The 15,923-nt window shown below is 49.9% G+C and overlaps 1 protein-coding gene across 1 annotated transcript in view; it reads right to left on the reverse strand.

The window, feature by feature from the left end:
* Window positions 1–15,426, reverse strand: part of LOC144723063 (tetraspanin-4-like) — a 185,594-nt gene extending 170,168 nt beyond the window's left edge. Inside the window, exon 1 of the mRNA XM_078601608.1 lies at window positions 15,302–15,426. The gene's annotated coding sequence lies outside the window, so the exon portion shown is untranslated. The remainder of the gene's footprint in view (window positions 1–15,301) is intronic.
* Between the last annotated feature and the right edge of the window lie 497 nt (window positions 15,427–15,923).

Below are 15,923 nucleotides of genomic sequence, written 5' to 3' on the forward strand. Positions count from 1 at the left end.
CATGCCCAGCAGCGACCCGACCACAGCCCATGATCCCTCCCGCGTCAATAAAAATGAGCACCGCTTCGCGAGGCGTCGACGCTGCTCGTCCTGTGGCTAGCCAGCGGCCCTGCCATAGGAATGTGGAATCGCCACAACTCATTTAGGGCAGTTGACTGAGACGAGCACGGCTCCGTTTGCCCGTTGTACGTGGGCGGACACCGTCGGGGGCCCTGATCCACGACGAGGTCACGGGGAACCTGGTCGACGACGGGCCGACGCCGACACGGTTTGCGCCTCGTTTGTGACGGTGGGGTCAAGTGTGGGCGACTCGCCCATCGCGGAAGCGCTAAATCCAGCGTGAAAGAGGTGGCAACCCCCCCCCCCCCAAATACATCACAGTGAGTCCTGTGTGTGTGTGCGTGGGGGGTGGAGAGTTGTGGGGGGGGGAGTGTGGTGGGGGTGGCCTTCCTGCTTTTATCGCTTGCGGCACACATTTAATTGGGAATTAGCAAAGGGCTACATATTGAACCAGAACAGTCGCGGGTTAAGCTCGTGTCTCATCGACTGGCTCAGGTGAGGCTTAACTCAAGCGTCCTTTGATAACCACGCGCATGCAAATTGATCGCGCGGATATTAGCAACCACTGCCATAATAGCGTGCATGCGCGCATGTTCTGCCACGGATCGTTTTTGACGTATAAGCGTTCGTCATCGTCGGCCATGGTCGATCCACTGCTGCATGAGGCTCCCCTAAGTCACCCTCATCGCTCGCAGTCCTGCGATGCAGTAATCCATTTAGCTCCTACACAATGGCTCGTTTCCTTCGCTCCATCTCCGCAGCGGCGGCTTCTGAGGCTCGTTCTAGCCTTTGGATGCCATTCCCATCGACCATTATCCCATCACGTTCTTAACAGTCAATATAGTCGCCCGACACTGCATGTTTGAAGGCATCGCAACTCCACTGACCACACTTCACACCACGCCGGTCCGTGTTGGGCTGGTGAAGGGGGCAGTCGAGGACTGCTTCAGATATCACTCCCGCCACCGATATTAGCCGTCGGTGCCAATCAATTGGCAGAGCGTGCCAAACCGTTGCACCACCCCCTTCACCGCCCACCACCGCCCACCCCCCCTGAACACACACCTCCCATCGCATATTACCGCGGTACATATCGGCGCGTGCAAAAAGCGTGAAATATTCCGCACATAAAAGTGAACATTATTTTTTAAAGAGTGGAAACCGGGGGAAAAAAAAAAATCACATGGCTTTTCATCCCGAATGGGCAATTCTGCACGCTCGTGGCAGCTAAGGCGTATGCTGCCCGAACATTACTCGGAATAAAGCTGCCCCACATTTCGCTGCACAATTTTTATTCTTCTCCCCCTTCCACGCTACCCCGCAGTTTGTTACATTTACTACATCCCGGGAAGGAGGAGCTTTTTTTCTTTTCTTCTCCGGAGCGTCCGTCATGCTGGAGGCCTCCCCAGCACGGCGCTCTCACGGACAAAAAGCGCGGCCCCTTCACGGACGAGCCTTTTCCGCGCGTTTCATTTTAGGGGGTCGGATTTTCGTCGTGACGTCCGACGGCGTATAACTAATAAATAAATAAATGCATAATAAAGAGTCCCACCACGTAGCCTGCACTGGTTGTAAATCGAACCAAGGTCGCCGGGTTCGTAGCGCAGCGCAAACACAACCATGCCGCCACTCGCCATTAGGTAGCTCCGATTAGCACGGTTGGTTACGAACGGTGCGAAAGAAGGTCAACGTGCATACCTACAGGCAAGTGCTAACAGAGGCCGGCATGTCGCACAATAAGGTGACGGGGGGCAGCACCACACCTAGTCACCTTTGTCTCCCCAACGCTGATCTTCACGCACCGCACCAGGCACTCATTTAAGGCTGACTCGCGTACCGACACACACGCCCGCGCACACGCGTTGCCCACGCGGTCACACGTAGCACCAAGAGCCTTAAACTCTAAAGCGGCGAAAATAAAATACATCCCATAATAAACCAACACCTTTTCGCGAATCGTTAAAGCGTCCTCCAACCCAATTTATTTTAGTGAACTGTCAGCAGAATTATTATTGGTCATTACCCTGGAAGTTGGGCGCGCGGGAGAGGTGCCGCTGAATAATTGATGCCGGCTAATTTCGCTCCTCTAAGCTGGCCGGGCCCGACTGCCGGTGGCTCAAAACGAAGCTCGAGGAATCTTCGCCGTGCCGGTCTCCCCCCACCAACCCTCCCCCCCCTCCCCCCCTCCCCCCGTGCCCTCTTCTCACTAATTACACTCCTGGCAATTAGCGTCCGACAGGAAATCCTCGCGGAGTTTCTGTCATCTGCTCGCACGCGGCCCCGCTGATCGGGGGGTCCCGCCGGCTTTGGGCTCACGCGACGCGACGCTTCGTCGTCGTCGTCGTCGCCATCAGGAACGATCAACGCCCTGCACGAGTCCTGTGCAGGACTCCCACGAACCGTGGCCCCTACTCCTGTCCTTGATTCACTGCACCACAGTGGTACCGACATTGGTCTCGGCTTGATCTATCCACTGCAAGATTAAGGCTCCTCTCCCAAGCCGTTGTCTTCTCTCGTGGTTCTGCGATGCTAAAAAAAAAAACCCCACCTAGCACTTGCACGTGAGCCGGTTGCATCCCTCCACCTCCGCGGGGGAATTCCCCTCGTGTGTCATCCCTCCTTTGGCTGCCACTCTGTCATTGGTCTCTAATCACAGGCCTTCAACGCTGCTCGCGATGACGTCTCCTCCCCCCAAGCCTCGCTTACATTTCTGGACAGTCAATGTTGATGTCTCTAAGCTGCTTACGTTCTCTAATCCATCTTAATTTGTTTTTTTTGCAAGATCATGGGAGATGGTGTCGGCTTATGAAAGCCTTCATCCAGCAGTGGATTGATCATCGCTGCTGCTGCTGATGATGATGAACGTACGTATGTTGAACTTCTTTAGCACAGTACTTGGCCAACCGCTCAGATGGAGAAGATGACGACCTCGCAGAAGCGTGAGTTCTGGTAACACATGTTGTTGTTCACCGTAGATAAGCAGTAGGCCAAGGTTGTTGGGACTGCAGCACAGTTTGATACCGTCTAAGCCACCGCATCGCACGTACGCACGTGCATACACAGCGATATGCGGCGCGTATAATGTAACGCCTAACCGCCATGCGGTTATGGAGAATTACACATCTCCGCAAATGTGTTTCTTATTCCCCAGCTGAGGCGAAGAAGAGATGAGATCCAGCGCGGATGAGAAGGAGCCGTGCGAGCGGAGGAGGCGGAGGGAGGGAATGAGCGTCTCACGTCTTGGACGCACGCTCCTTTAACCCCTCCCCGGGCAAGATATCACAACTGTAATAACTGGCAACGGTAAAGGCGCAGCCCAGCAATCGCTCGCTCGTGCCGCTGCTGCCGGAAGTGGCCTCCACTAAGAGGGAGCTCCAGGGAGCCTCTGTGGAGGGTGTCTAGGTCTACTCTTCCACTCTGGTCACCCTGCTCAGACGCCTTGCAAGAGATGGGAGTACCCACACTATACCCCACCACACCCGGACCTGGCTGCGGTGCACCCATTTATACTGCCCGGTGGACAGGGGTGGAGGTGGAGGTGGGGGTGGGGTGGAGGGGGGTATGCCACGCCAGGAGATAAATACGGCGACCTCTGGATTGCAGGTCAGTGTGCAAACCATTACAATTATTTTACTCAGTAAAGCCTCACCGAGCTCTTCATAGACCCCTTTTTTCAGGAAGGTCCTGCTACATTTGGCTGTTTGAGCAGAAAGATCGGGACCTTTAATGAGCGGTTTAGCTTCCCGTGGGAGGAATCTGGAGTGCCTGGAGAAAACCCACAACGCGTTCCATAAGAGGGGAAGGGTTGACACTCGACGCCGAGATCTCCTGGCCATGCCTTGCACAGCCTTCATAACATCCAGCGCCTATGCAAACCCAGGCGATCACCCATCCATGTATTAGCCAGGATCAAAACCTGCTTAGCTTTGGAGATCCGACGAGATCGAGCACGTTGAGGGTGATTTCAGCGAAGGCAAATCGAACGGCGCGGCGTTATTTTCGGAGACAAAAAATGTATCTTGAAAAGAAAATTCAAAAACGAAACTACTTTTTATTTTACCAGCTAAGGCCCGCAGAGCTATAGAGGATCCTTTTCAGAAGCGACCTGGCCACAAATGATAACTCAACCAAGTGGCTTATCATGTAGAAATAGCAGCTAAATACTCGAAACGCAGGTTGATTCTAAATGTAGAGGGAAAAAGCGGAGGACCCGGAGAAAAATCCACCCGAACACGGGGAGAGAGACACGCAAACTCCAAATCTACAGGCGTCAGAGTCGTGATCGGACCCATGACCTCCTGTATACCAAGCGAGGTAGTTAACATCTCGCCACCGTGGCACCCCACTTATTACGTCACGACAAAGATTTCTCCTGTTTAAGTTTTTTTTTAATGTCTGTTTGAGCATATCCTGGAGACTAAGGTGGCGCAGGCGTGAGTGGGCCTTGCCACAACCACCAATTCCTGTTGCCACGCTGGCCTTTCAACATGCGCTCGCATAACGGGCGCTTGCCTCTCACAGTCTACGAGTCTAAACTGGGGGTTCTTTATAAATGCTGACAATCTGTTGCGGACTAATTGGGAAAATATTTGCCTTCGTGCCTGTACGGAAGTCTGCACGCGCGCGTATGGTTATTTGTGTCTCGGCACAGGCTGTTGTGTGCATTGCGCACGTGCGCGTTGCTTTACGTGACGTTGTAGATTGAACCCCGGAGGGCAAAACGCCGTGGTGCGTCTCTGAAGACCGGTTTACCCCTTTGATTTATCGTGCTATTTGCCAAACGCCCGTTACCGCGCACATTCCACCGCCTCGTGACCGCCCAATTAACACCCCCCGCCCACCCCGTCCCCCCCGCCCCCCCGTCCCCCCTCGCCCCCCCCCCCGCCCCCCCCGCTCCGCTCGCCGACCAACACAACTGAAACCCCCCCCCCCCCGCATGCGTTTCGTCGGGTTGTGCCCGCGGCGCTGTGGGGTCACGGTGCCGGTGCCGTTGCAGTCCCCGACGATGATTTTGCTCCACGCGCTGGGAGATATTTTGTAGAATGCAAAAAAATCAGATAACGATAATGATGCCAAATTGGAACGCGCCGCCGCCGCTACCGCCCAGTATCCGCTCGCTCTCGTGCAGAGAGACAGAGGGAGGACGACTCAGAGCCATCAGGAGGACGTACCACAGATTAGCACGCTTGGCTACATATGGCGTGAAAGAAGTTCAACATACATACACAGAAGATCGGGAAGGCAGCAGCAGCCACGCGGCGAGTGAGCAATTGCCCAAGCTCTGCAGTCCTCTACATATTCAGATATCATCGGCCAATTAATCGTGAGTGTTTACACGTGGGAAGAAACAGGAGCATCCCATGAGAAAAAGCGACGCATGCGAGAGGGCAACACTCGATCCCATGAAGATGGAACGGGTGGAGTCCACTTGTTTTGCTGCACTGTCTTCTCCTTCCAAGCCGGAATGAGACACTGTGACAGCCACGGCCACGGGAAGGGAGTTTGTGCGGTCCACCGACCCACTACTCCGCAGTGCTGGATTACAGGCGCCGCCATATGCAGGCCATATGCCGTGCCCCCTAATTTAATTTCTTTTATGGGTCTCCTCGGCAACTGGACGTGAGCCCCCATGGCTACTTACACCTCCTAAATTAAAAACGGTTCCCCTGTGCCTCCGTTAGATTATAGATTTTAATTGTCTTTAAGCGCAGGTTTGGGATGGCCGGTGGCTCTGAGGAATGGCAATGACCGCGTGTTGTTCTCCACTATGTTTGGGTCATTAAGTCTGACTCTGGACAAAAGTTAATTCTTAATTTGCGTTACTTAAGGTTAGATTTTGACAAAGCTGACAGTTGTCATATCGCAGTGGATATTGGTTTGAAGCCATAAAGTTTTTGTTAATACCAATCTCTCCTTTGAGACCATGTAAATAATTTCAAGAGAGTGTCTCTTTTCGATGTCAGCAATATTGTCAAACACAAATGCTAGTCGCCTCTCCCCTTCTGATGAAGTGACCTGAATCCACTTTCATTTCATCTCATCGAGAATAACTGAAATTGTTCTTCCGAATGGAGACATCTGTCAAGGTGTAAGTTGTACAAAATGCTCCTGCCAGAGTTTGAATCATTAAAAAAATACGTCTATTAATTTCTGGCGGAGCTGTCCGGGGCTGAGCTATGGAAAATATTTCTCTAACCCTAACCTCGCCCCGCCACTGTTGACGGGGAGGAGGCAAGCTCCAGGGGGTTGGAGGTTAGGGGGCCCAGCAAAATATTTATTGAGAACTTAATCCCTGGCTGGGACAATGAGTTCACGGCGCTTGAGCCGTCGTGAGTGAAACCTGGTTAAGTGTCCAATCCCAAAAAGGCCTGTTAATTTCAGAAAACGTATTTTTCACAAATTATTTCTCTGACAGCCACATAAACACTGGATATGTCAGTTGACTGGCCATCATCAGTATAGAAACATGTACACCTGTTAATTGGAATTAACAGATCCAAAAGGCACAATGGCATCCAAAACACATTATGCGTGGATAAGTTATATCGGACTAACCCACGTGAAAGATCGATTGCCAAAGAGCCCACATTAGATATCTCTGATTACAACATCAGTAAATGAGACCAAGTCACCAGGATACTCCAATGACTTCACTCGGTCCAAGTCCAGTCCCAGATCAATTTCAAGATCTCACTCACCCTTTTCAAGATGCACCATGGCCTTTCCCCTGCCTATCTCTCCTTCTCATCTCACTCTACTCCCCTCCACGCACTCTCCTATCTCTCCCCTCACATCTCGCTCCACTCTGCTCCACGCGCTATCCTACCTCTCCCCTCTCATCTCACTCTACTCCCCTCCACGCACTCTCCTACCTCTCCCCTCTCATCTCACTCTACTCCCCTCCACGCACTCTCCTACCTCTCCCCTCTCATCTCACTCTACTCCCCTCCACGCACTCTACTACCTCTCCCCTCTCGTCTCACTCTACTCCCCTCCACGCACTCTTCATGCCTCCACAGCCTGGAACACTCGTCCCTGAGTGCCGATGACTCACTATCGCTGTTCAAGTACAGGCTTAATACATTCCCTTGTTTCCATCTACGTATGACTGGCTGTCTCCATCTTCAAATAAACACGCTCATGGTGTCTGCACGGCATCCGGAGATGCGGTGGCATTTAGACCTCGCTATAATAAATCCACATCGGATTGAGTAATTGTACCACGGTGGTAATATTAATGATCCATCATCCATACACCCACCCACACAGCCACAGAGACTTCACTAAAACATCCAATCGCAGGGTAGAAGGCAGCAGAAGGTGATGGGCACGGATGTGCCTCTGTCCAAGTGAGAGACTGCCCCCTGCCGAGACGAGGCATGTACTATGTCTCCTTCTGGCGAACGGTTTGGTGAATAGCAACTTGAAAGGGTCTCCATCCACTGAACACGTAGGTTGGACTTCGCGACCGATATGATTCATGATTGGGGGGGGGGGGGGGTGTTAGATCTCGTAAATGTGTCGTACACCTTACCTCCACCCGACACGGACAATTATAAATCGTGCGGGGTTTCTCTCGAACACACCGCGGTGCGGAAGTACAGGAGTAACAACTTGGCATGTTCTCTGCACTTGACAAATGCTGACCAATTGGCCGGGTCGGGTGGAGGGAGGTGGACGACACAATCCCCGCAACTCTGATTAGCGACGTACGGTGCAAAAGAAGTTCAATATAAATATATACAACCAACACAATAACCACAATAACAACTACAACAACCACCACTAAAACAACCACAATAACAACAACCACAGTAAGAAACAGAACAACAACCACAACAACTACAATAAGAACCACAACAACCACCACCACAACAAAAACCACAACCACCATCACAGCAACAACAACAACCACAATAACAACCACAACCAAACACAATATCAACAACCACAACAACAACCACCACCACAACAACCACAACAACGACGACGAGCCACAAGGACAGCAGGGACAGCCAGGGCAGCACTCAGGGGTCGCAGGTCACAATGCAGGGGCCGGGGGCCCATTGACCATGGAGACAAACACGACGCTCTCTCGCTGCTTCAGCGAACAACGAGCAGTGCTCATCTCCACTGGCCGCCCAGAGCCAGTGGTGGAAATTCCACATTCCCTCTCCAGGGCCCTGGCCGTCTCTGCAGAACCGCTGCCGTTGACTTCGGGAAAAAGCGTTACTCGTGTTATTGAGTCTCAGGAGACCCAAGTAAAGTTCTTACATTTGGATGTTTGGCCCATTTCTAAGGAACGTTTCACAGTTGGGAGGAGATTTACAAAACACTCAACCATGCTAACAACACGAATACACCCTCAAAATTGCACTCACGATGCAATGCAGATAAATCGGTTACCCACTTGCTGTACTGCCACACAACGTCGCCAAACGCTCAGCCCGATCTTACACGTGTGCAGGTTAATAACGGAGAAACTATCCCAGCATATCTCCCCGCGCCTCCAGGATGCAATGTTACCCATACCCACGCGTATAAAGTGCTGCGTGGAGTGTGACTTCCAGCTACTGGCAGGGGAACATTCAGGAAGTGATACCGAAGCCACATTGGGCTCACCTCTGAAAGAGACTTCCTCACCATGAACGTGACATTTACACTTCCGGCCACTCATCATCATCTTCGTCGTCGTTAGCCAGCCAGCGGTGTTACTTTTTTTACTGATGTGTAAATCACAGTTGCTGAGCCCGTAGCACAGGCCCAACATTAGAATTGGCCAGCAACGAGCGGCACTGCTGAAGGCATAAATAGATAAGAGTGAATGTTTCTTGAACGGAGACAGCTTGTGAGAAACGAGAGACAACGGGGAAGGGAATTCCAAAGTGCAGCCGTGCCAAGTAAGAATCGGAAAGGGAAGTGACTCGCTAACCTCCAGTGCGAATGGCTGGAAGCACTGGGGGTGAGATGGTAATGTCTGGTAGGCAGATTTCTCAACATGGGTGGTGGAGGAATCAAGAAATGACATTTACATGCGCCTTTGTATGTACATGCATCTATGCATTTACTTGTCTGTCCGTCTGTACGCCTGTGACTTTATCTTATCAAGACATTTACGCATTTCATTTACAAAAGCCACAAAAGCATATGAAGAAAGTGTACAAATGGTAAAACCTCTTGTAGGTGTTTATGAATTTAAACATTGAACCCAAGCCGTTCACATTCGCTATTAACACGGACCTAGAGCACACTCAAGGCAAATTCTGACATTTTATCCAGTTGATGGGAAACTCATCGGGCAGAAATGTGCGTGCAGGCTACAAACAACCAAAAAATATAAAAATAAACGAGATGCGATTCCTAGAAAGCACGAGTGTGGCCAAGGCATGGGGCCCTCCCGTGATGCCCTGCGTGCCACGTGACGTCACCGCACCACGTGCGCGCTGCACTCAGCCTTGCTTCGCAGGCCGGCGACTCAAACCGAATCAAAGTCGTCTCCGCCGCGTTATCTTAAGACACCAGAACAACGAGACAACTTTACAACACCCGCATTTAGTCCTTGCTAGGAATAATCGCGTACTTAATTGAATATGCGAGATGGGTTTTCTGAAAATAGTTCCGTTGCATGATGTAACCCAGGCAGTGTAACAACATATCTTGCAACTTATCAGTCCTGTATAACGATCACTGCTCTGCCCGCTGCCTTGCGCCTTGTAAACTTGCAAAGTATGTCCCAGCCGTGCCCCAAGGGCTCTGCGTGAGTACGCTGTGTGTACGATGTGATGGCGAGGTGTGGTGCTTCTTTTGCCAAGACGCGCAGCCTACACGGCACAGCAGGCGGCAATAACCGTGGTCAAACGTGGCGCTTGAACTACAACAACATACTCTCAGCTTTTTCGGTAAAGTCACGTAGGTAAAAAATTCATAATAATTTATAGAAATAATAGAAGTTAAATAATAAATCACGTGATTTGTTATAAACGTGATTTATTCTTTTCTATTTTATTTTTTACCTACGTGACTTTACCGAAAAAACCTAAGAGTTTGAATCCTTGCAGTCACGAAAGCTTCAAGTCTAGAACAACAACAACAAACACAAACAATGAGAGCGCGTTGCAACGACTTGCCAAGTCAGCAAGAGGCGGTGCAACAAAATCCAATGTTGTAGCGTACTGCGCTCCAGCGTCTATGCCACCTCGCACTGCCCAGCGTGGCGAAGTTTCTCGACCAGGTCACCACCACGAGTCGCACTGTGGGGGGTGGGGGGCTCCTCATCCAGCAGTGGATTAACACAAATTACCACCCGCTGTGCTCTTGTGTTCGTGGTCTATGGTGGCGATACGAAATTGCCCTTTCGCCGAGTCTAAAGAGCACTCTTTCAATCTTGATTTGAAGCGTTCGTGACTGCAGGAATCCATACTCTTTGGTTCTTTCGGTAAAGTCACGTAGTTAGAAATAAAATGAAATATTCCTAACTCAATATTTCTAACTACGCACTCTTTCGTGAGAAGCCTACTGCATTGGGACGGAATGGGATCTCTCTTATCAACATCAAAATATAACAATAGGTTTGACCCTTTCAGGGCATAAAACAGGTGTGCTAAGATACTCATACTCTTAGTTTTTTTCGGTAAAGTCACGTAGGTAAAAATAATTAATAAAAATAATATAAATAATAATAGAAATACAATTATAAATCACGACGTTTCGGAGGCAACACAAGTCTCCGTCATCAGGTGGGACCGTCACAGCTAGATTTACTGTATCAAGATGTTTAAAACACCAAACAGAATCCGTTTTCAAGGAATCCTGTCTGCACTAACCACACGTACCTGTGGTGAACGTGCAAACAACCACTTCGGTTTGATAATTCGTCGGCCTGGCGAATGAAATCCGAACCCGTCCTGGATCCCGCCGTTTCACAACCACTTTGGGATGGTCAGATAACCCTCGCATCAGACAGCGTGGGGAGACCTTCATCCAGCAGTAGATTGAGCAAGCCCTGTGAATTACTATTCCTGTAGAGTTTAATAATCGATTTGTGGGTGATTGATATCGTGATGTTACCTATGGTTTAGTGTATTTAATAGTAACACGTTCCGAGTGTCATTCTTTAAAATTGTAATGCTGCTATTAATTTATGTTGATTTTAAATTAATTTCTCTGCAGTGTTTACCAAACCCCCATCTCCCCATCTTAACCCTTGTGCCAGGGTACAGTAGTACATCAAATCCAATGTGTGATCTTGTCAACTCTAAATTATGTATTGCCCCGCAGTGCAAAGGGAGCGATCTCCACCTAACAACTCAATCAATCTCTCTTTTCCCTGCATCGCGCACTCTCTCCCTGCTCTGCTCTGAAGATGTGCCGTCGAGAAGTTATATGCATCGCATTGATTGTTTAACAACAGTAAAGCCGGCTTGGGCGGCACGCGGTTGCAGGAAGGGGTGGTCGGAGACGAGGGTTGAGACTAATCACGGAGTGGCAGCCAAATGAGGGAGTCTCCACTCGTAGACTCTGAGTGGTTACCAACATATCTGGACCTGCGGACGACTGTCAACGATCAAATTGGTGGACCACGAATCACCGACAGCATGTTTATAAAAAATTAAAACTACTGTACTGTACTCTAAAAGCGACGTAAAAAAAGTTACATAAAAAGCCAATCAGACTATTGATTTGCTTTTTATTGACTTCAATTAATGTTGCTAGTTGTACAAATGCTACACAATGGTGTGTTGTGATGAACAAAAAATATCTAAGTTATCTGCAAGAGTTCTGCGGACCACTTCCCACAGCCTTGTCAGTAGACCACAGAGGTTGTGAAACAATGTCACAGAGTATGAGGTCAGCTGGCGTGCACGAAGATGGATTGGTACATTACAGGACTGTGAGAGATGGTGATGGATTGGGGCAGGGCTTCAGCGTTCGATTGACCATAGTTGTTGATATTATTTTGGGTTCTCAAGCACAAATGACGAATGCCGCCTTATTGCAGAAAAATTAGGCTGACGTTTCAGACAACGCACCTTCTTCAGAGCAGAGAGGGCGGAGACTCATAGTTGGGATTTGACACTTCCCATTGGCGAGAAATTGTATCAAAAAGGTGCCCATTACATCCACTTCCTTAACACTCATTTTATACTACGGGGGGTTAATATCATCCGGAACTGTCCGAGTCGGCGAACTGGAAAACATTTCCGCAACCGGCACGCCACATCCAGTAACCCTCTCGCTACGGCTTTGGCTACTAGCCACGTGCCTCCCGCAGTCTGCCAGCGACCCAGAAAATATTCCATGAGAAACTAAGCCCTGCATCGCGTGCTATTTAGCAAATCACAGTAATCATGCCTATGGGTGTGGATGTGCGTGATCTAACATATAATCTTGGCTCAACGTTGAAACATTGTTTCCTAACGAAGCCTGAGTCTCAGGAGCCTTTTGGCGACGGAGGTACATTCGCAAAAACAAATAATCAACCCATTACGTAATTTGGCGCTCGGGGTGGTAGTCAATTACTCCCGTCCGTGCGTGATCCACCAACTCCATATCTGAGCGGAAGGATTAAATCAGGGCTGTGCCGCCACGCCTAAGCGCATAACACGTGGATGGTAATTGCGAGGGCATAACCCAGTGACTGCGTGCAAGACAAGGAAGAAAAACCATGCATATGCACGGGTTCTCTAACGAATTATATAACACTATACTAAACGTTTTATTTTACTATACCAGGTAAGGCCCACTAAGTTATACTGTATAGCTCTCTTTCAAAAGCCACCTGGCCACAAACAATAGCTCAACTAAGTGGCTAATTTTGCCTTAAAACTTTAGTGACTGCAGGAATTCATATTTTTTGTTCTTTCGGTAAAGTCACGTAGATAGAAAATAAAAATTATAAAAAAAAATTGTAACAAAAAATATTTTTAATTGTATTAGATTTTTATTTTCTTATTTTATTTTCTATCTATGTGACTTTACTGAAAAAAACAATAATATAAGTGGCTCATGACGTGGGAATTCATAGCAGTCAAATACTCTAAATGCCCGATTTCGATTCTAAATGTAGAGGGAAAAAAACCGGAGGACCCGTAGAAAAATCCATGTGACCACTGGGAGAGAAAAACGCAAACTCCAAATATACAGGCGTCAGGGTCGGGATCGAACCCATGACTTCCTGTAAACTCGGCGAGGTAGTTAACATCTCACCACCGGGAAGCTAGACTGAATCACAATTAGGCTTCTCCAAGTGCAATGTTAATGGCTGCATCCGATAGATTCAAGACACATTACAAAAACCCTTGAAGTTCAACGTGACTGTATATGTATAGCAGCAGTCAAATACCCTAAACGCGTGATGTCGATTCTAAACGTGGAGAGGCGGGGGGGGAAACCGGAGGACCCAGAGAAAACTAGACGCGACCACGCGTTTGTTCTTGAGATGACGCTCCAACATCACGCGCCGTGTGGCTTCACCTCTCCTCGGTGAAGTCCCCCCAACGCGGTCCGAACGCGTAAGGTTTTCCGTAATGTTGGATCATCGTTTGCGAGAGTTATCGTGACCCACCCCCCCGTTACAGACGGACAGGCGGACGGAGCAAATCAATGCATTAATCGAAGCTCACAACACGCGTCTCGTCTTACAGGAAACTCCTGGCTCGCGTGACAGCCCGAGACGGACACGGCCGGTGAATGATGTTGCCACTCGATAAGAGCCATTTCTTTTTTTGTTGTCCTTTGGCACGCGTCTTCCTTGAGTCACTTCTTCAATTGGATGTGCTCGCACGTGCCACTGATCAAGAAACCCGTGCCGAGCAATGTACATGTAGCGGTGATTTAATGAGGTGGCTTCTACAAAAGGGGTGTAACGAGTAAAACTTCCTGAGCGCGTCCGATCTCGTCGAATCTCCGAAGCTGTGGCAGGGTTGAGCCTGGTTAGTACTTGGATGAGGGAGACTGCCTGGGAGTAACCAGGTGATTGTCGGCTTAACAGCTGCAAGGTGACCAGCAAATGACAACGCAACGGATCCATGAATCGATATGTGCAGAGCGATAAGAGTTACACGTGGCAGGGTTGTTCTCCCACTGCCCACAGCTGGAAGCGAAACTCAACGTTCATAGAATTGGCCACACGTGCACGTATGTTGAACTTCTTTCGCACCGTAAGGAAGCCGGCAGTGCGAATCGAAGGTGCCCTCCCGAACGAGAGTCTTGAGGACTCGGGGAGGCTTATCCCAGGGTGAATTGAGGTGGGGGCGGGGAGTTAGATTGTTACAAAACCTGAAAGAATTGAAACCGAAAGTTGTCGCATTCGGGCAAAGTCGCCGGCTACCGATTTCAACTTTCAAGAAGCCAACGTTGATCTCTCTAAACTAAAATCGCCCTCAACTCGGATGGAGGTCTTCGCTACAGCAACACTCAACACTCGACATGACACGGCAAAGACAAAGGCCCCCCGTGTAGCCTTAACAGACTTGGGGCAAGTGTTGTTCGCGAGCACCTAATGAAGGCCGACACGTCATACGGAAGGGGTGGATGGCCAGGACCACCACGCCCGCCTTTGTCTCCCCAGCGGTTATGTTTACACACCGCACCAGGTACTCATTTGAGACTGAGTCGACCTAGGGGAGGAAACCCAGGACCGGTTCAGACAATCGTCATTGGTGTTGGCCGTGAGCGGGAATTGAACTCGGGTCGCCGGGTTCATAGCGCCGCGCGCTAACCGCTGCGCCACCGCTCCCCATGCAACACTCAGACACAGTCAGCTCGGACTCACGAGAACAACAACAACAGTGTGCGTCACGAAGTGCGGTCACCACGGCTATAGTGCCAGGCTAGGTGCACACTTTGAGGTGCGCCGACATAGACATCATTTCCACATAGATACAGACACAGAACAAAGACATGCATACGTACGTACATACACACAAACACACGCTTCGCGACATACAAAGACAACCCGTATATCCATGACAAGACTATTGGGGGCAAGTGCTGAGCGAGCACACCTACACACAGCACACACGAACTGAAACAACAACTAAATCAGCAGACAATGCAGTCGCCGCCTTCCTATGGCTGTCACATTGCGAGCGCTCAAGCGACAAACCCCAGCTTCACCTTCCACGTGGGGTCTCTACGATCATTATTGCGCTTTAGGCGAAGGTCCTGGGGAGACGAAGACGGCCGGCCAGGTGTTCGACGTCAAACCCCGGCAAGTCACTGCGGCTCTCACCGCGCTCACCTGTGCGAGAAGAGCTGGTGGCAACCCCGGACCTGTGCGCGATTTCGTCCGACTTTGGGGGTTGACGCGTCTCTCTTTCCCTCTGTATAGGTGTGTCTGTGCGTGTCTGTCTCTTTCGCTTTGTATAGTTGTGTCTGTGCGTCTCTCTCTCTAGCTCTGTATAGTTGTGTATATGCGTGTCTGTCTCTTTCGCTTTGTATAGTTGTGTCTGTGCGTGTCTCTCTCTCTCGCTCACTCTATAATTTGTGTGGATGTGTGTCTGTGCGTGTGTCTCTCTTTCGCTTTGTATAGTTGTGTCTGTGCGTCTCTCTCTTTCGCTTTGTATAGCGTCTGCGCGTGTCTCTCTCTCTCGCTCTGTATAGTTGTATGGATGTGTGTGCGTGTCTCTCTATCTCGCTCTGTATAGCTGTATGGATGTGTGTGCGTGTCTCTCTATCTCGCTCTGTATAGCTGTATGGATGTGTGTGCGTGTCTCTCTATCTCGCTCTGTATAGCTGTATGGATGTGTGTGCGTGTCTCTATCTCGCTCTGTATAGTTGTGTGTGTGGGGGGACCTCTCCGGGTATAGACGGGGGGGCTGGGTCTCTCCTTCGTCCCAGACGCGCCCTCGTGGAGAGGAAGG

Source organism: Lampetra planeri, chromosome 16 (genome assembly GCF_965212315.1).
Source record: "Lampetra planeri chromosome 16, kcLamPlan1.2.h2, whole genome shotgun sequence".
NCBI lineage: Eukaryota > Metazoa > Chordata > Hyperoartia > Petromyzontiformes > Petromyzontidae > Lampetra > Lampetra planeri.